Source organism: Schistocerca gregaria, chromosome X (assembly GCF_023897955.1).
Source record: "Schistocerca gregaria isolate iqSchGreg1 chromosome X, iqSchGreg1.2, whole genome shotgun sequence".
NCBI classification, from domain to species: domain Eukaryota; kingdom Metazoa; phylum Arthropoda; class Insecta; order Orthoptera; family Acrididae; genus Schistocerca; species Schistocerca gregaria.
This window is the reverse complement of record NC_064931.1, coordinates 494,515,699-494,541,428: the sequence shown is the minus strand read 5'-3', so window position 1 is coordinate 494,541,428 and position 25,730 is coordinate 494,515,699. Positions and strand designations below refer to the sequence as shown.

The 25,730-nt window shown below is 45.4% G+C and overlaps 1 protein-coding gene across 2 annotated transcripts in view; it reads right to left on the bottom strand.

The window, feature by feature from the left end:
- LOC126299408 (elongation of very long chain fatty acids protein AAEL008004-like) overlaps positions 1–22,910 on the bottom strand; it is a 589,530-nt gene extending 566,620 nt beyond the window's left edge. Inside the window, exon 1 of one of the 2 annotated variants that reach the window (XM_049991293.1) lies at positions 22,814–22,910. The gene's annotated coding sequence lies outside the window, so the exon portion shown is untranslated. The remainder of the gene's footprint in view (positions 1–22,813) is intronic. The other variant, XM_049991295.1, reaches the window with a different exon arrangement.
- Between the last annotated feature and the right edge of the window lie 2,820 nt (positions 22,911–25,730).

Below are 25,730 nucleotides of genomic sequence, written 5' to 3'. Positions count from 1 at the left end.
ACCGATGGACGGAGCCACGAACGTGTAAGTCATTTTCAGCCGGGTGTCCGGATACTTTTGATCACATGGTGTATAAGCAAGGAATTGGGAGCTGAGGCATCGGTGGCTGAAGGGGCGGGCACGGGAGATGAAAAGTCGAAGATTACCCGGGGGGCGAATTGCATTACGTAGGCTACAGTCCACATCATCCATATGGTCCTTTTCATGACTGTGAGACATAGTGCGCTCTGCTGAGCAGGACTGAGAAAGAACGTATCGTTTACCTGTGGTCCAAAGCATTATTGAGAAAGAGGTTTCCGACCAAGAAAACGCAAACTATAGCGCAAGGAATTTTTAGGAAACATCTTATCCTGCTTATCGCCTCCAATAAGCAACAGGGGTTGGACAAAATTATGGAAACACCAAAAACACAACGCATTACCACACGTAATACTGTATAGGAAAACCGTTGACGTTCAAAACAGCTTCCAGTCGGCTCGGAATGGATAAATACACATTATGTAGGGTTTATAACATTCTTCCTGTAAAATAGTGGCGGCTCAGATAGAGGTGGTTAGCGATGACGAACCTTTGATTCCAAAGAAGACGACGAAGGCTCAATAATATTGAGATCTGGTAACTGTGGTGGCCAGTTGTGCTCACAATGTCTGCCTTGGACGAAGCGAGCTGTGCTCTGTCGTCTTGGAACACAGCATTACGACGGAGAAACAAATATTGTACCATGAGATGGACCTGATCAGCCAAAATGGTCATATAATCCTTGACAGTAATGCGGCCTTACAGATTACCAGTGGGCCCACAGAATACCATGATATGGATGATCAAATTATCACCGAACGACCGCCACGTTTCATCTTGGGACGTAAACTAGGCCAGATGTTGGAAACAGTGTGCAAAACAAGAATTTTTCGACCTGGTGACTTTCTTCCATTGCTCTATAGTCCAGGCTCTATGGCTTCGGCACTACGTTTTCCTGCTACGGGCATTTACGTCTCTGAACTCGCACAGTAAATCTCAGCTTATGGAGTTCCCTTGGTGCTGCGTTAGTGCTGACAGGATTCGCGAGTGTGACGTTCAGTTCTGCAATGACTTTTGCAGCTCTAGTTCTCTTATTTTCCGTCACAGTCCTCTTTCGTGATCGTTTGTCACGATCTTCCCACACACACTTTCGCCCGCTTTGTTATTTAGCGGATGACGTTTTTCCACTTTCTCTATATGCGGCAGAAATCTTCGGTATGATGCCTATTGAAATACCAAACACTTGGACTGCATTGATTACGGAAGCAAGCACCAACCATTTGCTCAGGTTCGAATTCACTTAGGTCCGATATAATTTACTCCCGACTACACAGAACACTGTTCTAACCACGACTGACACTTACAACGCGTTGATGACATCGCACAAGATGCCGCTCGTGGTCAGATACGACAGCGCAACCTACAGGCTTGCTAGCATCTGCATTATTGTCCGAGCAAGCATTTCTGGCTGTGTTTCCATATTTTTGCCCACCCCCTGTACATTCTACATCTATATCTACATCATATTCCACAAGCCACCTAATGGTGCATGGCGGAGGGTACTCTCGGTAGCACTATCTGATCGCTCTAACCCTGTTCCACTCGCGAATAGTGCGTGGGAAGAATGAGTGTCGGTAAGCCTCTGTATTGGCTCTAATTTCTCGAATTTTCTCCTCGTAGTCAATACGCGAAATGTATGTGGGGGTAAGTAATATGTTGTCCGACTTCTCCTGAAAAGTGCTGTCCCGAAATTTCAGTAGTAAATCTCTCCCTGGCGCACCAAGCCTCTCTTGTAACGTCTGCCAGTGCAGTTGGTTTAGCATCTCCGTAACGCTCTCTGGCCAGCTAAACGCTCCCGTGATGGAACGCGCCGCTCTTCGTTGGATCTGCTCTATCTCCTCTGTCAGTCCTACCTGACAGGGATCCCAGATAGATGAACAATACTCAAGAATCGGGCGAAAAAGCGCCTTATAAGCCATTTCTTTCGTGGATGAGTTACATTTCCTTGAGATTCTGCCGATGAATCTGAGTCTGTTGTCTGCTTCACCCACGCCCCACTATCTGTTTGATATGGTCATTCCACTTAAGGCCGCTCTGGATAGTTACTCCTAGATATTTTACGGCAGAGGCTGCCCCCAGCTGTTTGTCATCAATAGTGTAGCTGTACAGTAGTGGATTTCTCTACCTATGTACGCGTAGTACGTTTTATTCTGTTCTAATGACCACTGTAAGGCATTGCCAATTTAATAGCAAACCTAACATAAGCACGAGTAGATTTACATGTTATTAAGACGAATTTATATCTTACGCGCTTCATACCAATATGTTCACGTCTTAAGAACAGCCTTAGCTTAGGACGGAAATTCACCTGCAATAACATCTCACTCGACGAAACATACACACAGAATATAAATAAATGAAAGGAATAAAAATTTAATCAACCATTATCTGCACTGTTGTGGCACATGGACTAGAAGGGAGAGAGTGTACGCAGAATAGTGAGCAACTTCCGCTTTCGCCTGGAAAGTACAACGGCAAACACGAAAATGTGGAACAAGAGCACAGAGGGGTAAGGAAGTTGCAGCGACCGGCACGAAGCAAGAGTTGTGAGCCGGGGAGCTGCACATGGCCAACTGCAGCAGAGCTCCGTGCCAGAAGTCCGACTTTGCACAGCTGAGATGTGGCTTATCGACCAGCGGACAGAGACGAGCTAGCCCCCCAGCCATTCACAGACGTTATGAGATTCAGTAGACAAGAGGAGTGGGTCCTATTCTCTCAGAGACATCAGAACGAGGAGTAAAAATTATTTCCCACGATTCTTCCAAAACGGTGCTTAATTTCGAAGCTTATCTTGTCCACTGAGGTGTATATATATATATATATATGTGTGTGTGTGTGTGTGTGTGTGTGTATGCTGTGTGTGTGCTTAATGTGATACGTTTTTGCGATAGTTCATGCGTTGTACGACGTCACATAGTGTAAGTGTTTAGTGCTAATACCAACAAGCGGTATGAAAAGTGACGAGCACGCAAAATCGGTGTTAGGGAAAACGAATAGAAGACTTACAAGGAAACATCACCAACTTGACCTCATATTTTACGCAGAAAAAGGTACACTTGCAAGACATCAGGCACAGCAATCGTTCCATAGCGAAAATTTGAGCAGTAATTCTTATAGTACGCAGTTATGTCCCACTGCGCGCACCAGGTGTTAATTGTTCTGTCCCACTGCCGCCGCTTAAAGCACGAGCACGATAAAGTACCGGAGTGAGTAAGAGGTTTGTGAAATACTGCTGTAACATTGGTAACACGCTTTTTTCATTATGTCAAAGTGCGTGTTTTCTAACCTGCAGCTTGTGTCAGCGAGTTCTTTGCTTTGAACATTTTTCATGTCACAAATGATGTGTAAACGAATGAAACGAAAGTAGCGGAGCGATAATGTATTATTAACACCACTGTCTCGCATTATTTTCTTTGGATTTTAAAGCTGACAATGTAAAAGTGACGTACATTTGCAGGAGATGCGATATTATCACACTGCAAATCATTAGCTTAATTTCACAATAACACTTCAATTGCTCAGTATTACTCATTTTGCTTTTGAGTCTTATATATAGCTACGTACTGTCAACACGAGAGTATTATTAAGTAATATTGAATGTTTATGTAAATGAGGTTCATGTACTTTGTGCTCACATTACTTAAATAGAACGCATAGAATAACATGTGTTCTCTAACAAGACTACGTAACACACTGAAGAGCCAAAGAAACTGGTATAGCCATGCGTATGCAAATACAGAGATATGTAAACAGGCAGAATTCGTCGCTGCCGCTGGTAACGCCTTTATAAGACACCTATATAAGACAAGTGTCTCGTGCAGTTCTTCGATCGGTTACTGCTGCTACAATGGCGATTTAAGTGAGTTTGAACGTGGTGATAGTCAGCGCACGAGCGATGGGACCCAGCATCTCCGAGGTAGCGATGAAGTAGGGATTTTCCCGTAGGACCATTTCACGAGTGTACCGCGAATATCAGGAATCCGGTAAAACATTAAATCTTATACATCGCTGAGGCCTGCAAGAGATCCTGCAAGAGAGGAATCAACGACGGCTGAAGACAATCATTCGACGTGACGGAAGTGCCCTTCCGCAAATTGCCGCAGACCGCAGACTTCAATGCTAGGCCATCAACAAGTGTCAGCGTGCGAACCATTCAACGAAATATCATCGAAATGGCCTTTCGGGGCCGAAGGCACACTCGTGTACCCTTGATGACTGCACTACACAAAGCTTTAAGCCTCGCCTGGGCTCGTCAACACCATCATTGCACTATTGACGACTGGAAACATGTTTCCCGATCGGACGAGTCTCGTTTCGAATTGTATCGCACGGACGGACTTGTACGGGAATGGAGACAACCTCATGAATCCATGGACCCTGCATGTCAGTAGGGGACTGTTGAAGCTGGTGGAGGCTCTGTAGCCGGCCGTGGTGACCGAGCGGTTCTAGGCGCTTCAGTCCGGAACCGCGCGACTGCTACGGTTGCAGGTCCGAATCCTGCCTCGGGCATGGATGTGTGTGATGTCCTTAGGTTAGTTAGGTTTAAGTAGTTCTAAGTTCTAGGGGACTGATGACCTCAGAAGTTAAGTCCCATAGTGCTCACAGCCATTTTGTCCTTAGGTTAGTTAGGTTTAAGAAGTTCTAAGTTCTAGGGGACTGATGACCTCCCGTAGTGCTCAGAGCCATTTGAATCATTTTTGGAGGCTCTGTAATGGTGTGAGGCGTGTGGAGCTGGAGTGATATGGGACCCCTGATGCATCCAGATACGACTCTGACAGGTGACACGTGCGCAAGAGTCCCGTCTGATCACCTGCATCCATTCATGTTCATTGTGCATTCCGGCAGGCTTGGGCAATTCCAGCAGGACAATGCGACACCCTACACGTCCATAATTGCTACAGAGTGGCTCCAGGAATACTCTTCTGAGTTTAAACACTTCCTCTGGCCACCAAACTCCAGACATATGAACGTTATTGAGCATATCTGAGACGCCTTGCAACGAGCTATTCACAAGAAATCTCCACCCAGTCGTTCTCTTACGGATTTTTGGACAGCTCTACAGGATTCATGGTGTCAGCTGCCTCCAGCACTACTTCAGACATTAGCCGAATCCATGCCACGTCGTGTTGTGGCACTTCTGTGCACTCACGGGGGCCCTGCACGATATTAGGCAGGTGTATCAGTTTCTTTGGCTCTTCAGTGTACGTAGGGCAGACGTGTCTAGCTCCCTCTCCTCTTCGCACGCCTTCAACATCAGGCGAATAGCAGTATTCTGGTTCCCACTCCACTGTGAGAACTTCGCGCTCGGACGTTAGCCGGCTGCAATGGGAGGCGCGAGTGACAGACAACCGATGTGCGCGAAAATTTAAAACTGAACATTCAGAGGGTCATAGCTGGTACTATCAGAAATGTGGTCCAAAGTTTCGTGCGGAATCAATCACTGGGGGTTATAACGTGCAAGTGAACTTTCTTCCCATTAAAATATGAGGTTTAGTAGATGATGTTTTCTTGTTGGATTTGTTGAAGGGCTTCTGAAAACATGCAATGCATCTGTAAAGAAAATAGCTTACAACGCGTTAGAGCAACCAGCTCTAGAGTATTGTCCCAGCATCTGGAGTTCTTGTCAAGTAGGCGTACCAAGAGAAATCGAAAGAATTCAGATACTCGCTGCTAAGACGGCATCAGGTCGGTATAGCCCATAAGAAAGTGTACAAGAAAAGTTTGGGGAACTTTCACATCTACATCAGCACATCTACATGACTTCTCTGCAGTTAGGACTTTAAGTGCCAGGCAGAGGGTTCATCGAACCACTTTCATACTATTTCTGTACCGCTCCACTCTATAAAAGAGCGGTGGAAAAATGAACATTAAAATCTCACCGTGCAATCTCTGATTTCTTTTATTTTATTACAACCATCATTTCTTCCTGCATAGGTAGAGTCAACAAAATAATCTCGTTACCAAATAGTTTCACATTCTACGACTATGCATTAACGTTAGCTGTTTGGGACACAAGGAAATTTTTGCTGAGCCGGGACTCGAAACCGCGTTTCTCGCTTATAGCGAGCGGTCCCCTTAACCACTTCCGATCCAAGCTTCATATGTCACGTAGTCAAAACCCTTAAACTCGCACAATTTACGATTCTCGCACAGGGAGACAAATATTGAATACTCATTTCAGCCTGCATGCATGCATGTTTGGACACTGTATAGTTCAAATGGTTCAAATGGCTCTGAGCACTATGGGATTCAACTGCTGTGGTCATTAGTCCCTTAGAACTTAGAACTACTTAAACCTAACTAACCTAAGGACATCACACACATCCATGCCCGAGGCAGGATTCGAACCTGCGACCGTAGCAGTCGCACGGTTCCGGACTGCGCGCCTAGAACGGCGAGACCACCGCGGCCGGCACACTGTATAGTGAAGATGTGTAAACACAGACAGTGTAGCCATCAATTATGTATTCATGGTTCGACGAGCTAAAATGAAGATGTAATATTCAGCTCCCTGTACGGGAATCACGAATTATGCGACCATGACGGCCGGGGTGGCAGAGCGGTTCTAGACGCTACAGTCTGGAACTGCACGACCGCGACCGTCGCAGGCTCGAATCCTGCTGGATGTGTGTGATGTCCTTAGGTCAGTTAGGTTTAAGTAGTTCTAAGTTCTAGGGGACTGATGACCTCAGATGTTAAGTCCCATAGTGCTCAGAGCCATTTTTGTGCGACCATAAGGGTTATGACTACGTGACATATGGAAGCTTAGATCGGTCCTGGAGGTGTGATCGGGTAGCTGAAGTGGTTAAGGCGACCGCTCGCGATAAGCGAGAAATTCGAGTTCGAGACCCAGCCCGGCAAAAAAAATTTCATGTTTCACACACAGCCGACGTCAGTGCACAGTCGCAGAATGCGAAACCATTTCGTACTGTACACCACAAGTGTAATCGCCAATGAAGTTGTCTATTACTTCAGCCTAACAGTTCTCTCATGAAGATCACAAGCCCAGCCAAACCAATGCAATCGCCAGTAACAGCAGTATTAAGATTCTTCGAACGCGTTTCGACGACGTTTCGGTTGGTTTTAAGAGCAGACCATTGCTACCAAATCTGAGTCAGCCTCGTTACACGCACTGTCCAGTCACATTAATGCGACCACCTGTCAAAAGCCTGAGACGTGCACGAAGAGAGTATTTGATGTTCTGGAAGGCATCAACAGGGAGGTGGAGCCATGCTGACTCAAGTTCCGTGGCTAGCCGCGCTAGATTTCTCGGTTGAGGATCCATGGCGCGAAAAGCTCGATCAAAGCGGTCCCACATATTGTCGATTGGGTTTACGCCCGGGGAGTTTGGTGGCCAGGGGAGTACGGTAAACGCACCCTGGTGCTCTTCCAGCCACTCACGTTCACTGCGACCAGTGTGACACGTTGTATTGTCCTGCTAATAGATGTCATCGCGCCGAGGGAAAACAAACTGCATGAGGAGGTAGACATGGTTCCCAAGGATAGATACAGAGCTGTGTTGATCCTCTGAGCTTTCCAGAATCACAAGATCACCCAGGGTATGCCACGAAAACATTCCCCAAAACACAATGCTCCTTCCTCTGGCCTGGACCCTTCCCACGATTGTTGCAGGTGTTTGTTTTTTGTCCGATCGAACATAAAACGTGATTCTTCCGGAGAGGCAATCTGTCGCCACTCAGTGGACGTACAGTTGCTGTAATGGTGTGCAAATTCCTGCCTTCCTAGCATATGAACAGCAGTCATCGTGAGTGTATGAACGAGGCGCCTTCGCGGATGCCCATTCGCACCAATGTTCGCTGCACAGTGATTGAGGGGACAGTGTTGATATCCCCTTGGTTCATCTGGGCGGTCACTTGCTCAACAGTTGCACATCTGTTCGCTCGCACATATCACTGCAGGCGTCGTTAACCCCTGTCGTCTATGGCCTACGGTGCACCATAGTTGCATCGGCTCTGGTTTTGGAGAGCGCCATTTTCCCATGCACGGTATATTTCAATCACCGCGGCACGCGAACTTTTAACAAACGTAGCCGTTTCGGAAATGCTTCCACCCTTGGCCTGAAAGCCAATGACCATGCCCTTCTGGACATAAGACAAAGCGCATCGTTTCCGTTTTACGGCAACGTGCGCACTGTTTTCCACGTCCCCCGACACACTTTATACTCTACCGGCCATTAAAATTGTTACACCACGAAGATGACATGCTGCAGACGAAAGTTTAACCGACAGGAAGAAGATGCTGTGATATGCAAATGATTAGCTGTTCAGAGCATTCACACGAGGATTGCGCCGGTGGCGACACCTACAACGAGCTGACATGAGGTAAGTTTCCAACCAATTTCTCATACTCAAACAGCAGTTGACCGGCGTTGCCTGGTGAAACGTTGTTGTGATGCCTCGTGTAAGGAGGAGAAATGCGTACCATCACGTTTCCGACTTTGATAAACGTCGGATTGTAGCTTATCGCAATTACGGTTTATCGTATCCCGACATTGCTGCTCGCGTTGGTCGAGATCCAATGAGTGTTAGCAGAATATGGAATCGGTGGGTTCAGGAGGATTATAAGGAACGCCGTACTTCATCCCAAGGGCCTCGTTCGGACGAATCCAGGTTCTGTTTACAGCATCATCATGGTGGCATCTGTGTTTGGCGACAGCGCGGTGAACGCACATTGGAAACGTGTATTCGTCATCGCCATACTGGCGTATCACTAGGCATGATGGTATGGGGCGCCATTGGTTATACGTCTTGGTCACCTCTTGTTCGCATTGACCGCACTTTGAACAGTGGACGTTACATTTCAGATGTGTTACGACCCGTGGCTCTACCTTTCACTCGATCCCTGTGACACCCTACATTTCAGCAGGATAATGCACGACCGCATGTTGCAGGTCCTGTATGTTCGGCTGATGCCCTGGCTAGCACATTCTCCAGATCTCTCACCCATTGAAAACGTCTGGTCAATGGTCACAGCTCAATTAGCCTTTGACGCTTTTAATGTCGCTTCAGGATAAAAACTGAAGGCTAAACGCAGTAACATGTACCTCTATTGACACCTTTGACAAGGTAGAGTCTTACTTGGGTTTGGTCAAAAGCTTTTTCAGTTACAAGAAACGCCATGAAAGAATATGCACATGTATCTCTCCAGTTCTTCACATGTGCAAAGCTGATTCCATCCGGAAAAAATGCACCAACCTGAACCTTCAACCCATTAAAGCCTAACCTGATATCTTAGGTAGAACTGACCAACTTCTTTGCAGTCACTCCAGGCTCCAAATGCATCACGTAATATTACGTTTTCCCAACATCTACACCAAACCACACAGCCCTACACAGATACGCCAGGAGAATCGTAGCCGGTTTGCATCCGATAGACTTTTAATGTTGGTGATCTCGCTCGTGTTTTATTGATCAACTTTTCCGTCCGTCTATGCAGTTCTTTTCTACCTGCCCAAAGATATTAGGATTCCACGCACACTATGTTAATATATTCGTATCTAATTTATGATCCACGGAGTTCTGGTCTAACATATCTTAAGATATGAGCAACTACTATTTCCTTTCCTCAGCCACAAAAGTAATGTTCAAATACAGCATTGGTAGTGTGCTGTTTGACAGTCACGTCGATTAAATATCTAGGAGTGACGTTGCAAAACGATACGGAAAGGAAAAAGCATGTAACAATTGTAGTAGGGAAGACGAATGGTAGTCATCGGTTTACTGGCAGAATTTTGGGAACGTGTGGTTCGTCCGTAAAGGAGTCTGTATATATGACACTAGTATGATACATTCTTAAGTACTCTTCGAGAGTTTGCGATCCGCACCAGGTCGAATTCAATGAAGGCATGAAAGCAATTCAGAGGCCGGCTGTTCTGGTATGTTCGAATAAGGCGCAAGTTCTGCGGAGATGCTTCAGGAACGCAAATGGAGATCACTGGACGAAAGGGGACGTTCTTTACAGGGAACAGTATTAAGAAAATTTAGAGACCTGGCATTTGAAGCTGACTGCAGAACAATCTACTGTCGCCAGAGTAGATTTCGCGTAAGGACCACAGAGAAGGTAAGATACGTAAGAGAAATTAGGACTCGTACGAAGGCATATAGACAGACATTTTTCCCTCGTTCTGTTTGTGAGCCACGCGGGATTAGCCGCGCGGTCTAGGGCGCTGCAGTCATGGACTGTGCGGCTGGTCCCGGCGGAGGTTCGAGTCCTCCCTCGGGCACTCGGGCGTGGGTGTGTGTGTTCGTCGTTAGGATAATTTAGGTTAAACAGTGTGTAAGCTTAGGGACTGATGACCTTAGCAGTTAAGTCCCATAAGATTTCACACACATTTGAACATTTTTTTCTATTTGTGAATGAAACATGAAAGGAGATGGCTGCTACTGATACAGAGTATCCTCCGTCATGCAGCGTACAATGACTTAGGGAGTATGTATGTAGATGTACCATTTTTAAGTACGTGTTTTAAACTGCACAGTTACGTTATGTAATCGTGTATTCGGTCTGATAAATCACCTTCTGTTCCGCTTACTCTTTCAAAGAATGCAAGCGGAAAACATTTCATTACATCACCTGTGGGTGGACCACAAACTGATTTCATACTGATTTCACCACTAGTCAATAGCGATGTCATCAGCACATGCCCACGGCAGTTTACGTGGAAAAAACAGTCAGACCTTTTTGAGGAAATCATACCATTAGCTTCCCTGTGTGATTGGAACGAAAGGTACATACAGGTAAATATGGCAGAACGCCGATGTCAAATCGCCGATTCCACTTAGGAACCCAGTACTTAACCAATGCGGCATCTCTCGTCCGCAGCTCGTGGTCTAGTTGCTGCCTCTGGATCACGGGGTCCCGGGTTCGTTTCCCGGCCAGGTTGGGGATTTTCTCTTCCCGGAGACTGGGTGTCTGTGTTGTCCTCATCATTGCGCCACCATAATAATCATTTGTGACAGTGGCTACATTGGAATGTGTAAAAAAATTGAACTGTGAAAAAACTGGGATTTTGTACGGGCGTAGATGACAGTGCAGTTGAGCGCCCCACAAACCAAACATCATCATCATTGCAGCATCTCATTCGATCCGTAAGTAAATGAGGAGGAAGTGCATCAGTCTCCGAAATAGGGCGGGGAAGCCGCGTGGTCTAGGGCGTTTTGTCACGGTCCCCGCGGCTCTCCCCGTCGGAGGTTCGAGTCCTCCCCTCGGGCATGGGTGTTTGTGTCGTCCAGAGCGAAAGTTAGTTTAAGTTGGATTAAGTAATGTGTAAGCTTAGGGACCGATGACCAAAGCAGTTTGGTCCCATAAGATCTTACCACAAAATTACAACTTCTTTTTGGAAGCGAAATAGAAGGGTATGTATAGCAAACTGCGAATACGTAGCCCGTTAGCGAAAGGGGGTAAACAATGTTGTCCATGCGCTGAGTTTTTCGCGGTATAGAGCACATGCTGACTATGCGGCTTCATGTCAAGCTAGAGTGAGTCAGTGGGAGGATTATTTATGGTAGCCAATGAACAGTTGTTAGTCAGATACATCTTTATGTCGCTCACATACGAGTAATTACATTTTGCCGGAGGCTTTTCCTTTATATTCTTCCTTTGCTGAAAGTAAATGTTTCTGTTATTGATGAATACACATACAGGGAGTTACAGTACGATACCGACAAAATTCGAGGGATTTTAGGGGGTGTCGTGAGGGACAAATTGAGGGTAGAAACCTGTATCTGGAAACGTCATAAAACGACGTTACAGAGCGTCGAAGTTATAGGCGCCGGAGCCTGCCGTTAGGTCACCCCTTCGCCAGCAAACGGGACTTTGTACGCTGACGGACCGTAGGCGAAAAGTATCGCAATGTTGTTTGTTATTTAGTGATCACGACTGAGTGCCACGATCGCCAGTGAAGAAGAGGAAGCTGACTGCTGCGTAGGCAGGCCTTGTCTCCTACGAATGCGATGCTTTGTTGCCTCGGTGGATGACGGTTTCAGACGAACGTTTCCATCCTCAGCTTATTATTCTCCTGGAATCCTCTAAAATCTCGAGTGTTTTCGTTATGCACGAGAAAAATAAACTGCAGACAGAAACTCGTGTCCAAAACATGCACTGACGCGGCAGAGCATTACGTTCATAGGAGATAAGGTTCAAATGGCTCTGAGCACTATGGGACATCGGGGGTCATCAGTCCCCGAGAACTTAGAACTACTTAAACCTACCTAACCTAAGGACATCACACACTTCCATGTCCGAGGCAGGATTCGAACCTGCGACCGTAGCGGTCGCGCGGATCCAGACTGCAGCGCCTAGAACCGCTCGACCACACCGGTCGGCTAGGAGATAAGGCTTGTATATGTAGCAGCTAGCTCCAGCTTTTCCATTGGCGATCGTGGCAATCAGTCGCGAGCACTTAATAATAATCAATACTGAGAGACGTTCCGTTTACGGTCTGTCAGCATACCAAGTCTCGTTCGCTGCCAAAGATGCGGTCTAGCAGCAAGCGCCAGTCCCTGTAATTTCGACGATCCGTAGCTTGGTTGGATGACGTTTCCGTACAGACGTTTGTATCCTCAATTTGTTCCTCACGACAACCTCTACAGCCCCTAGAAGTTTTTCGGTATCATTTGATAACACTCTTTGTATATAACGGGTCTCTCCAAAGAGTCGTCAGATGCATTTTCTTTGGTGTTCCGTCAGATATTTGCAATTCCGTTTTCACATTGTGTAGCAGGAGTCAGCTCAAAATATTACTGCTCATCACGTCTGACATGAGACGCCTAGTGTTGACAGATAGCTTCAGTTTGTTTCCTGTTGCAAACAAAATGATTTTTCAAGTGGAATTTTACGTGGCCATTCGATACAGTGCTCCTAAATTGGTCTAGTCCGATATTCGTTTTACCAGTAGATATTAACAGTGACAGTTAAACCCGGAGAATAAACAGCAATCCAGTAGCGACTAAGTGGAGGTATATTCGTGGCCGTAGCAGTCTGTTCTTCTCAAACATTTATATTCACTTATCACAACCAGCTGGGAAGAAGGTTATGTCCCGATGAGTATGCGGAATTCGAGGATAGTTACTCTATATAAACAGAAAGGGAACAGAAGTGACTGTAACAATTACCGAGGCATTTCATTACTAAGTATAGCCGGGAAAGGTTATGCAAGAGTCATCCCAATGCGATTACAGATCTTAGCTTCCAGAATCTACCCAGAATCTCAATGTGGCTTGAGGCCCGGCCGATCAACCGTAGGTATGATCTTCTCCTTAAGACAGCTACAAGAGAAATGTCGTGAGCAGCAGAGGCCACTTTATATTGCTTTCATTGACCTTGTTAAAGCGTTTGATTTAGTAAGCACAAATGGGCTTTTCAAACTGTTGCAGAAGATTGGATGCCCACCTAAACTACTACAGATAATTGTCTCTTTCCATGAGAAAACACAAGCAACAATCTGCTTCAACGGTAAAACATCAGAAGCATTCCCTGTTAATAGTGGTGTGAAACAGGGGTGTGTGTTAGCTTTTACATTATTTGGGATTTTCTTTTCCCTTCTGCTCAGATTTGCCTTTCAAGACTGTGAGGAGAGAGTGTATCTACATACGAGGTCTGATGGAAATGTTTTCAACACTGCTCGCCTCAAGGCCAAGACCAAAGTAAATACAGTTGTTATCCGTGAGTTGTTATATGCGGTCGATGCAGCTCTAGTAGCGAACACAGAATATGAGCTGCAGTATATAATCAACAAATTATCAAATGCCTGTGAAAAATTTGGTCTACTCATCAGCCTTCAAAAGACTAAGATCATGGCGCAGAGCACTACCAACCTTCCATCCATCAGCATTGATGGCAATCCTCTCCAGTTAGTTGATGACTTTAGCTATTTGGGATCCACAATATGTAGCAACTTACTAACAGAATCGCAAAGGCATCATCTGTCATGGCTAGATTGAAAAACAGAGTATGGAACAACGGACTGCTTACCACAAAAACTAAATTAAAAGTCTACAACGCTTGTGTTATAAGCACCCTTCTCTATAGCTGTGAGACATGGACAACTCTTTCTAGGCATGAATCTCGACTTAACAGCTCCCATCTCCGCTGTCTCCGGAAGATCCTTCAGATCTCTTGGAGAGATAGAGTACCCAACACCGATGTCTTTCACCGTGCACGCACAACCAGCATCTTTGCACTCCTGAGTGCATGGATCCTGAACGGATACCGAAACAACTGCTGTACGGAGAACTTCAGGAGGGTGTGAGACCAGTGGGATGACGGGATCTTCGTTTCAAGGATGTCTGCAAGAGAGACCTGACCAAGACCAGAATCAATCCAAGCCGTTGGGAAAGCAATGCAGATGACCGTGTCAAGTGGCGAGTAACTGTGCGCAACGGCGTCAAGCTCTCAGAGGACGAACGCACACAGGAACAAATCAGGAAGAGGACAAAGCGGAGAGACAGAGCGGCTTCTGTTCGAAGTCCCTCAAATTTCACATGTCCAAACAGCAGTAGGGACTGCCACTCTCGAGTCGGACTTTTTAGCCACAGCAGACGCTGCAGACTCTGAACCAAGCATGCTACACCATCATCCCTCAAGGATGGACAGATGCCATTAAAAAAGCAGTCAGAGCGGGCCACGGCAATGCTGCCGCTGCTGGAGTGCTGGTTATTCTTCGAGTTTTATTGTCCCTGTTAATGCTAATCGATAAAAAGAATATCGGACTAGACTAATTTAAGTGCCCTCTATTTAATCGGCTCATAAAATACCGGTATAAAAATAATTTTGTTTATAATAGAAAACAAACCGACACTTTCCGTAAATATTGGCTGAAATACGTGGAGGGCACTATTTATTTGGGCTGACTCCAGCTACACAATGCAAGAACAAAACTGGAAACATCTGCTGAAACGCCAGGGAAAATGCGCCTAACGATTCTTGGGACGGACACCCTGTGTGTAGCTCATATGCATATTTTATGTTAAATTGTTATTAATGTCAGCCTGAAATAAAAATCTTGGTTGCGGTAACAAAATGATATGAATTACTCTCGCTGTGTGCACAGCCCTTCATTGATTTTCTGCTGTTACCGCATCGTGGCGTTCTGTTATTAACATGCAGAGGACTTTTTATTTATTGAAATAGCTATTAATGAAATCTCCTGTAACACGGAGTCTTGGTCGCGGTGACGGACTGATACGAATTAATTCGTATTTTCGAACTATGTAATGGTGTTCTTCTCATACGAAATATTCACGCTGTGTGGATGACCATTCATTCACTTTCTGCTTTTACCCAAACAGGTGTTTCTATTACTGATACATACTGCACTTTAGCAGTATCTGTGTTGAAATATTTTTAATGATATCCTCTCAAATATGAATTGGTTCAAATGGCTCTGAGCACCATGGGACTTAACATCTGTGGTCATCAATCACCTAGAACTTAGAACTACTTAAACCTAACTAACCTAAGGACATCACACACATCCATGCCCGAGGCAGGATTCGAACCTGCGACCGTAGCAGTCACGCGGTTCCGGACTGAGCGCCTTAACCGCGAGACCACCGCGGCCGGCAAATATGAATTCTGGGAAGTGGTTACAGACCAATCTCACCAAAGTCCGAGTTATAGGTTAGATTGGAAGGTGGAAGTTTCGCAGGAGGTTGACGTAGGCAAAGAATGTGAAAGTGAAACTTTGGTTACGTGCTTTGTAACAGAGCCGGAGGTCAATGTTAGCTTAAAAATTGGTAGCTCTATTTTTCTATTTCTTTCTGTTTGCGTACTTTTAGAATCGTCCCGTATACACAGAGTGTCTCATTTATTTTTCCCACCGCAAATAACTTTTTGTCCAGAATAAAAATAAAGAAATGTATCAAGCAAATGTTGTTTAGCTAACAGGCGGAGACATTCACCAGCATGGCTGTCTTTCTTGTATCTCTCTTGGTTACGAACAGCAGTACATCTATTTTTAAATAGCACCTTGAATTTTTTGTTCGGTAATCCGATTCTCCTCAGATCGAGCGGGCTAGTGCAGTAGCTATCACACTGAACTCGAAATCAGGGGGACGACGGTTCAAACCGGCGTCCGGCCATCCTGGTTTAGATTTTCCGTGATTTCTCTAAATCGCATAAGACAAATGCCGACATTTCCTTCCTAGTCTGAGCTTGTGCTCCGCCACTAATGACCTCGTTGTCGACAGGACGTTTAACACTAGTCTCCTCCTCTTCTCCTCAAGATCTGTTCAAAAACTCATCTCAGAGTGCCCTACACGAAAAAATTACATTATTAGAGATATAACCAGAAACTGACGTTTGAGTCTCGTGCAGTAGTACACAGTACAGGTACAGGAGTTGACACTAAAGAAATGGAAACCCAAGGTAAATGCACGCCGGTGACGGGTAAGTTCCATTTCTATCTTCTCTTCGTTGGTATACAGTGGACTCCCACAAACTTTCTACAGAAGACGATTGACGAAATAACCAGTGTGCATTTTCCTCGTGTTTCCATTTGTTTACTGTTAATTCCAGCAAGTGACGAGTTACATGTTATATGAATGCGTGGTGTCTGTTCTTTCGGAATAGCCTAGTAAGCAGGAGATTACGGGTTCAACTCCCAGTCCAGTACAAAATGGTTCAAATGGCTCTGAGCACTATGGGACTCAACTGCTGTGGTCATCAGTCCCCTAGAACTTAGAACTAATTAAACCTAACTAACCTAAGGACATCACACACATCCCTGCCCGAGGCAGGATTCGAACCTGCGACCGCAGCAGTCTCACGGTTCCGGACTGCGCGCCTAGAACCGCGAGACCACCGCGGCCGGCTAGTCCAGTACACATTTTCGCTCGTCGCCGCTGATTCCGTGTAATGTCCTGCTGCACCTGACAGCTGCGTTCCCCTTCAGTTTCGATATGGACGAGTTACATTACCACGGGTACTTGCGCTTTATGGTATTACGGCAGAGACAAAGTCAAATTTACGTTACGTTTTTACACTGAAGAGCAGAAGAAAGTGATAAACCTGCCTAATATTGTGTAAAGCCCCCGCTAGCACGCAGGAACGCCGCAACACGACGTAGCATGGACTCAAGCAGTGCTGGAGGGAACTGACAAAATGAGTCCTGCAGGCCTGTCCATAAATCCGTAAGATGGTGACTGGGTGGATATTTCTTGTGAACAGCACGTTGCAAGGCATCTCAGATATGCTCAATAATGTTCATGTGTGAGAAGTGTGGTGGCCAGAGCAAGTATTTAAATTCAGAAGAGGATTCCTGGAGCCACTCTGTAGCAATTTTGGACGTGTAGGGTGTCGCATTGTCCTGCTGCAATTGCCCAAGCCTGTCGGAATGCACAATGAACATTAATGGATGCAGGTGATCAGACGGGATGCTTACGCGCGTGTCACCTATCAGAGTCGTATCTAGACGCATTAGGGGTCACATATCGCTCCAGCTCCACACCATTACAGAGCCTCCACCAGCTTCAACAGTCCCCTACTGACATGCAGGGTCCATGGATTCATGAGGTTGTCTTCATACCCGTACACGTCCATCCGCTCGATACAATTCGAAACGAGACTCGTCCGACCGGGCAACATGTTTCCAGTCATTAACAGTCCAATGTTGGTGTTAATGGGCCTAGGCGGGGCAGCTTTGTGTAGTGCAGTCACCAAGGGTACACGAGTGGTTCTTAGGTTCCGAAAGCCAATATCGATGATGTTTGGTTGAATGGTTCGCACAGTGACACATGCTGACGGTTTGCATTGAAATCTGCTCCAAGGATTGCACTTCTGTCACGATGAACGATTCTCTTCAGTTGTCGTTGGTCCCGTTCTTGCAGGATCTTTTTCCGGTCGCAGCGGTGTCGGAGATTTGATGTTTAGCCGGATTTGTGATATTCATGGTACGCTCGTGAAATGGTCGTACGAGAAAATCCCCACTTCATCACGATGCTGCATACCATCGTTCGTGCGCCGATTACAACACCACGTTCAGAGTCACTTAAAACTTGATAACCTGCCATTGTAGCAGCAGTAATCGATCTGACAAGTGCGCAAGGCACTTGTCTTATATAGTCGTTGCCGACCGCAGCGCCGTATTCTGCCTGTTTACATATCTCTGTATCTGAATACGCATGACTATACCACTTTCTTTGGCGCTTCAGTGTAATAAAGTAATGTTTACATGAATGGTTCACTGTTAATGTTCGTATTTCAGTAACGAAAAAAGTTGCAAGGGAGGCAGTCACGCTGGGTATTGTCCCCCTAGCAGCTAAGCAACATGTGCTTTATACATTCTTTGTTTGTCTTCTGGGCAAAAGTTTATTTTCGGTGTTCAAGATAAATGAAAACAAAGTGTTTATTTATTACGTTTTCTAGTGTATTTGAGCCTGCAAACGAAGTGTTTTTCTCCGAAAATTCAACTTGATCGTGTTCTAGCACCTAGTATATTAAGGATTTTCCCTTTGTTGTTACTTCATCCCCGCTGGCCCCATGTGGGTAGGGGTGGGCTGTCAGCAGTACAGTCAACCCACTCTTCAGCCAGCTGGCCAAGTAATACTAAATTAGATTAGAAAACACTAATATAAATGTGAGATGTTTACATGGATTTAAAAGATTTGGAATGGTGGAGAATTAATGGAGATATTAATATGTACACTAAACAAGGCGTTTTCTATGTTGAAAATAAAAACATTAATAATAAAAGGATAAAATGGAAAACAGCAAGAGTACATTTAAGGCTGTTAAAATACGGTTTCAAGAACACTGATCTTAAAAAGAAGCACTTCTTTGCCGCTAAAACTGGAAGGACCTGCCCGAGGATTGGGAGCCTATGTTGAAGAGGATAAGGTTTAACAACGAGGTTCAAAAATGGCTCTGAGCACTATGGGACTTGACATCTGAGGTCATCAGAGCCATAGAACTTAAAACTACTTAAACCTAACTAACCTAAGGACATCACACACATCCGTGCCCGAGGCAGGATTCGAACCTGCGACCGTAGCGGTCGCGCGGTTCCAGACTGAAGCGCCTAGAACCACTCGGCCACCAGCGGCCGGCTAACAACGAGGAGGTAAAGAGGGAGGACTGGTGCGTGGTATCGATGGAGTAGGCGTGGTTGTTGGGAAACGAGAATGGGCAAGGGGGAGGAGTAGATAGAGCTATCAGTGAGGTCAAAATCTGAAGGGGAAAAACGGGGTAGGGAAAGATGGGGGAAACGGAAGAAGGGATACGGAAATATGGGGAGGGGAGGGAGCCCTGATGAGGTGGAATAGATGGGGTGGATTTAAAGTTAGTAAGAGGCGTAAATTTCGGGTCAGAGTTCATGAAGCCGGCCGCGGTGGTCGAGCGTTTCTAGGCGCTTCAGTCCGAAACCACGCGGCTGCTACGGTCGCAGGTTCGAATCCTGCCTCGGGCATGGATGTGTGTGATGTCCTTAGGTTAGTTAGGTTTAAGTAGTTCTAAGTTCTAGGGGACTGATGACCTCAGATGTTAAGTCTCATAGTGCTCAGATCCATATGAACCAAGAGTTCATGATGTGGGAGGGGGAGACAGTGTAAATTTCTTTGGGAAAGTATGTGGAGCGTGTGGAAGTGTAGAGTTGATGGAATGTGGTGGTAGAGGTGCCGCAGCATAATGTGACGATCGGAAAGTAGAGGGGAAACTGTAAGACTATTGGAGCCAAGTTTGCGGATGACGTAGGTTGTTAGGATGTGTTCAGTGTGAGTGAGGAGAGGCAGGAAGGTAACGATTTGGTGAAGGATCCTTGTGGGAGAAGGTAAACGGATGCGGAATGCGAGGCGGAGTGCACCACGAACAGGTCAGTTCAGCGGAGCAGTGCTGAATGCTCTTCCGGGAGACTACTGCCGTTAGGTTAATGAAATTACAACAGACCTGTTCCGCGAAAGTTGTCTCAGATTGGAAATTCCAATGTAGTTTAGTTACGGCCAGGCCACCTTCCTGCGTATGGCGGCAAGCCTGTATTATATTTGGCGGTCACTGGAAGGGGCTACTCAACTTCCGAATGGACAACTGGAAGGGACGCCTTGCGGTTTCCGCACGGGTCACGACTTCCGGCCGTCCTGCACTGCCGCTAGCGGCTACGCCATGTGGGGCCGCCTGCGCGCATCTCTCGCACCTGCTTCTTTCCTACACCTTATGTACTCACCGATACACCGTGCACCGCAAATTTCCGGAAACAATCCGAGTGCATTTTGCTGACACGATTGCATTTCTAGCAAACTGTACTTATCTGCATTTCTCAAACGTAGATCACATGCGTTAAAGCAAGGCTGGTTCCAAGGTCCGTCTAGTTGAATTTATTACGTGAGATAGAGCAATAGACCGAGTGTGGTTTTTAGACGGTCTTCCCTCTTCCTTTACGCTAACTACGGATCGATAACTAAGCTCTGCATGATCTACCCCGTTCACAAACACTTGCAACCAGAGTTACATATCAAAGAGGATTACACGCTACATAGACCTCAACGACCAGCGGTGTTGGAATATGCAAGACCTTTATTCCAGTGGTCTATAGCTTCAAGCAAGTCACCTTATCTCTAAACATATAGTTGGAAAGTGCTGAACAAGTGAGATCACAACCCTTGCCAATACTTATTGCCGCTGAAAGATGGAGGGGTCAATTCTGACCCATCAAAAATCACGGTAGCACAAAACGCCTAATGCTGGTGGTCAACAGTGCTGTTTTCCATGTGGTTCCGCCAAACGTACGGCCGTGTCCACATATCGTTATGTTTTCAAACCTGCTTTAGTACAGGGCGAAAAATAGTGCCAGTAAAATCTTTCTCGTTCCGTTCTCCGAGATGATATTTGCGAAATATGTCTGAAAATTTTGAGTGAGTAGTAATTACTGTTCCACGTGCCATACTCGTTAAGGATGCAGTATAAGCATTGCTATGTTGACAATTAAAGTACTCATACACCACTCGGCAACTTTGCTTGACCCACAGGATAACGGTACGTAAAAATGAATACGTGACTGTATAGATCGTTACTGCCGTTTCTGACACTGTAAAATGAGCAAGAGCGTCATTATATTTTTAGCGTCTGCATTTATCTTTACTATTCGTAGTATGTCTTCACAGGAAGTCCTCCATGTACGAGTAACAAGTATTCAGACATGTCTGTCGCGTAAGCTAAACAGCTGATTCAACCAAGCCCGCTCTCTTTCCATATAATTCTCGTCATTAACGTACAAAGGTTCTTTCACGAAGCGTCACCGCCCATAATATTTTGACAGTCTCCAGTGTGTAAACATCCACTGGCTCGCGCTGTGTTGTAAACGAAAACAGGGGCAACAGAACTCCACAGCCAAAGAACTAACAATGCTCGCAGGAATGCAACACTACAGAAGGAGAGCTTACGTCACCACTAACATACTGTTTACTGCATGAGTCGTCATCAAGTTGCAATGACTGGCAGCGGAGGAACGAGATACGAACACAAGAAGATCTCAAATAAATTTCACGCTACATTTGCAATAAGCCACTAACGCATAAGGAGAATAGTTATGCGTCGGAAATAATAAAGGTTAGCTGTCCTATCACTCTCTGACTAGTACTTCAGAACATACATTGTCTACACTTACCGTGAAAACGTGCTTCATAAAACAAGAAGTGATAACGAGCGGGTTGACGTGTTATGGCATCTGCTTGTTTTCTCCTTAGACCAAGAAAAATATTCTAAGAGAAAACGCAGTGGCACACTCATTCCCGAAAAGTAATTTTTTTTTAAGTGATAGTTAAGCTGCATGACAACAGAAGAATACTAACACGTAAGTTAATACTGAAGGAAAAATGCATTAAAAGTTCCGAGCGATCCGCTTAACTCAAGAATGTGCGCTACGCTGCAAACACCTCTATATCACAACCACACACAAAAATAATAAAAGCTCCTCAAAAGAGCAACAGCTGTAAATGCATTACCGCCTTGTCAAGAAGCGATAATACATTAAAAGGCGTGCGAAAAACATTGGTATCCGTAACTGCTAAGACCAGCGTGTAATTTAAATGGCAAGACGCGCGTGTGGGTCACCAGCTCATCGTAGTTAACAGAGGCGCCTTGCCTGTTTACAACGGCAGACAGCGCCTGAGATAATCTCACGTACTTCAAAAAAAGGCGGGAAAGGCGGCGCGCAGAACACAGCTCTGACGCGGCCGTTCAAATTTCAGATGCCAGCGTGCCTGCAAAATTTAGCACGTGGGCTGCTTCTGCTACGAGTGCATTACTCTATGGCCGCGTGGCGGCCGTGCAAATTCCCTGCTCCGGCCAGCGCGTGCGGAACACGTGGTCGGGATGAAAGAAGATAAAGCGAAAATAGACATGCTCTGTATCCTTAGCGCACACATGTGCACTCGGCAATTTACAACCTTACTGACACACACTTTAAAAAAAATCTTAAGAGGCTTCTGCAGCAGCGCATTGAATAACTCTTTTTTGTTCGTATTATAGAAATGGCACACTCGTCGGGAAATAAATTTCGTAACATCACAGCACGATGACAGCGACGATTTCCAACACACGAGAGCGCACCCGTAACGAAAACACGTGGGAGAAATTTGCAGTGAGAGTGTCTATTTTTGCAGCCCGACTAATCGGTGACAATTCTTGACTGAGAAAATAGTCGGAACGGGGCAACATTTCTAACACGTGCGGAAGAGGTGAAGCCGGCTCGTGTGAAGCATTAAAATCGTTGTTAATAATCACGTACCTGGAGAAGAAAGCGGCCCCTCCCAGCAGAGCAACGGCAAGCCAGTCCGGCGACAGTCCACACAACCTCAACAACGGCTGGCTAACGACTGACTGAGGCGCGCGCCCGCTGGCTCAGTATAAAACATCACTTCCCTCCCTCCCTCGCCCCCCCCACTCGCTGCGCGGACTGCCCCCCACCCTCCCTCCGCCATGCCTAAGGCGCTGCGTGCCGCGGCTACCTGAACCACGCGCCCAAAACGCACGTCTCCTTTCCTCGCGCACAACACTTCACATTGAGCCACCGTCACAGCCCGTGGTAGGTTCTCGGCAGTACTAACTGCCCACTTCGCTTAGCTCAGCATGTTGATGTTCGCAGCTGTCCAGAGGACCTACGTTCGTATCTCTACGAATTGCAGACGGAATGCGGCAGAGCGAAAAAAGAATAAATAAGCAGAAACAACTATATTTTTTTCAGTAGCATCCCGGACATACGATATACCATACAAGTGCCGATAACAGGTTGTTCAGTTAAGAGCGAATGAAATGTCACGTACCTAGTATAAGGGCCACTAGGTATTATAGAAGAGCGATGTATTTGCAAACACTACATGATAATCTTAATGCAATAGATTTTATGTTATTAATATAATGTCAGACACTGAAGACATAAAAAAGACGAAACTTTTCTGCGTAATCCATAGGCGCCGGAGCAACGAGAGGGGGCTCACGGGAGGGGGTGGCAAGAGCGAACACTTAGCCCTCCAGGACTGAGGGGTATTACAAATTTCTCGAGCATTCCTAGTAATGACTGCCTGCGGCCTCACTATATCGAAAACCCGAGCGCGGTGGTAGATAACCTTGTGTATAAGGTTTTCTTTTGTTCCTCCGTTCTGAGATGTATCAATTAGCACTTTTTCCTGATTAATGCTATCCAACAGGATTTTCTCCATTGTTCCGATTTTTTTCTCTGTTCCAGATTCTTAATTTGCAGTGGCAATCTGACTTCACTGATACAGGTATTTGAAAAAATATTTCTTGTGAGTATCTTGTTGAATAAGCTGGATTTAATCATGTATTAATGGTGTAATTTCAGATATTCAAATAATTCTGGCGGCATTAATATTCATATTAATAATACATATACATGTAGCTAGTAAATACTAATGAAATGTGCTTACTATTTCGGTATGAAAGTAATCAAACTAAAAACCATGAACTTTATTTAGCTACACACAGAACACATAGGAGTATTTCAGAGATGGTTGTAATACTTGGGGAAGAACAGATACGTTGCGATGTGGTGGTTAGATTAGTAATAGAATAAAATGAACACAGTTCGAGAGGAAATATCAGCTACTCACGACGTTTTATTCCTCTCTAAATTTTTATTTGTCTATTAAAGCAGTCCTAGTTAATCACATTCCATAGTGATACTGACAGCACACTCGTAGAAAACTTCATGTAGGTAGATATCGAAGATGTAGGGCTGCTGAAAGTATAGGATTTTCGATTGATTATGACAATAAATTAGGCTCGAACAACTGATCAGAATCTTTAGTACTAATTTTGTCTCTCAATGATAAGAGTGGGCTGTAATATTTCTTTAAAAAGAAGGAAAGCTGCAAAGACGAACACAGTTTAACTCGGTCGATTAGGAGGTCATTATAAAAGCAGCGTACACTCGAACTGAAAAAGATTAGGGAAGGAAATAGACCGTGCCTACTTCAAAAGTACCATTGTTTTGGTGAAACGAAGAAAAATCTAAATCTGGACTGCCGGACAAGAATCCGAAACTCACTACTTTCGAATGTGAGTGCAGTGTCTTAATCAGTGCCCACGGCAACTATTTTTGATGAGCTAAAATACTGCAAGTCATTAAATAATTAGCTCATCCTTGTCATTCCATTACTGTTCATCCTTATTGTCGGCTTACTTCATAATTCCATCATGCACTACGTTCACAACGGCAGAGCCATGTTGCAGAGCCGTGTTATAATCCTCGAGGCGTACTCGGAAAGAAAGATCCGATTTGGCGCGAAATGGAAACCACTGTGAAAATCCGATAGAACTTTGCACAGATGCGTTGCCCAGTGTCTTCAGTGAGCCTGTAGATCGCTTCACATCGCTCTTTTCAGTTCAGACTGCAAAGTGATCACGTAAAAATTCCTAAAACGACAGTGTCTCCCGCCAAGTATGCGGATCTGGTGAGAGATTTCGCCTGAAGCTATGCAGCCCATAAAACATAAATGTCATGCTACTCTTTCTTCAAGACAATTCTCAGCCGCATTCTGCAGGGGCAATGAAGACGTTCCTGCAGTGATTTCGATGGAAAGTGTTTGATCACGCACAATACAGCCCTTCATTGGTTCCCTCAGATGTTCACCTTTGCTCACATGAACCGCTGGCTACGAAGGCAACATTTAGGCACAAACAACAAAAGGCAGACCAGCGTAGAGAATTGGCGGGCAGCATCGGCGGCTGCTTTCTGTGACGAGGGTACTGGAAAGTTTGTACAAAGCTACGAGTCTAAGTCGGAATGGCGACAATTTAGAGAGGTAGCTGTAAGGTGGGACGAACTGTTATGAAGAAAAAAATTTTGATTTTGACTGTGGTTTCCAATTCGCAACCGATTGACCTTACTTTCCGAACAGCCATCGTATTTATCTCTGGTGGAATCTATACAGTGTTAAAAAAAAAAAAAAAAAAAAAAAAAAAAAGAGAGAGAGAGAGAGAGAGATAGTAATGTGGATGCCATGTATAGTACTGAACAAAATTCATCATCATCATTTAAGGCTGATTATGCCTTTCAGCGTTCATCATCGCCACCTTATAAAATTCCTCCATGATCCCCTATTCAGTGCTAACATTGGTGCCTTTTCTGATGTTAAACCTATTACTTCAAAATCATTCTTAACCGAATCCAGGTACCTTCTCCT